The following is a 1,116-nucleotide window of genomic DNA, read 5'->3' as shown; positions in this document are numbered from 1 at the left end:
ATGAAGTGAAACTGGTAGCTCCTTCTACTACTGGCTCATAATGGGAATGGGACCACTGTTATTGATTAGGCCTCAAGATGTTCCAAATCAGACAGGTATTTCCCACATAGATACCTCGTGAGAAGCATATTCCCACCTCTACAAAGGAGATTTTAGATCAAATCACTGTAGATGTTCATGGAAAAGACTCTTCCAAAAGGCCCCTGTAGATTCAAAGCATAGACTACAAAGTGGTTAAAAACCAAGAGCTGCGTTTAAGTCTGGCCCGGAGAAAAGGAGCCTAATTTGGAGATAAGAAATAGAAGACAAGGACAGAACATAGTCCCTTCCCAAGATCCACATTCTACAAAACTCCTCCTTTGTACTGACTTCAGTTATGAGGATGGATAAGAAACCATAAATCCAGGTGCAAGGCTAACACACATAGCACCCCCATTGTGCTTACATCAAAGAAAGGGGCTTGCTCACGCAACTTGTTAACATCTTTCTCTTGTGGTTAATGAATCAAATAAAATAACTCCTAGCCTATCTATATACAACTTAACCTATGTTTTAATCTTAGCCATTACTAAATTAAATAATGTGTATGGTCACAAAAATAAACTCAAAATGGCTGAAGGACCTGAATATGAGACAGGAAACCATCAAAACCCTCGAGAAGAAAGTAGGAAACAACCTCCTTGACCTCAACCACAGCAATTTCCTACTCGACACATCCCCAAAAGCAAGGGAAATGAAAGCAAAACTGAATTCTGGGACCTCATCAAGATAAAAAGCTTCTGCACTGCAAAGGAAACAATCAAGAAAACTAATAGGCAACCGACAGAATGGGAAAAGATAGTTGCAAATGACATATAGTATAAAGGGCTAGTATCCAAAATCTACAAGGAACTCACCAAACTCCACACCCAAAAAACAAATAACCCAGCGAAGAAACGGGCAGAAGACATAAACAGACCCTTCTCCAAAGAAGACATCCAAATGGCCTACAGGCATATGAAACGATGCTCATCATCACTCATCATCAGGGAAACACAAATCAAAACCACACTGAGATACCACCTCACACCAGTCAGAGTGGCTAAAATGAACAAATCAAGAGACTATAGATGCTGG

The sequence above is a fragment of the Suricata suricatta genome, chromosome 12 (assembly GCF_006229205.1).
Source record: "Suricata suricatta isolate VVHF042 chromosome 12, meerkat_22Aug2017_6uvM2_HiC, whole genome shotgun sequence".
In the NCBI taxonomy this organism is placed as follows: Eukaryota; Metazoa; Chordata; class Mammalia; order Carnivora; family Herpestidae; genus Suricata; species Suricata suricatta.
This window is presented reverse-complemented; position numbering follows the sequence as displayed.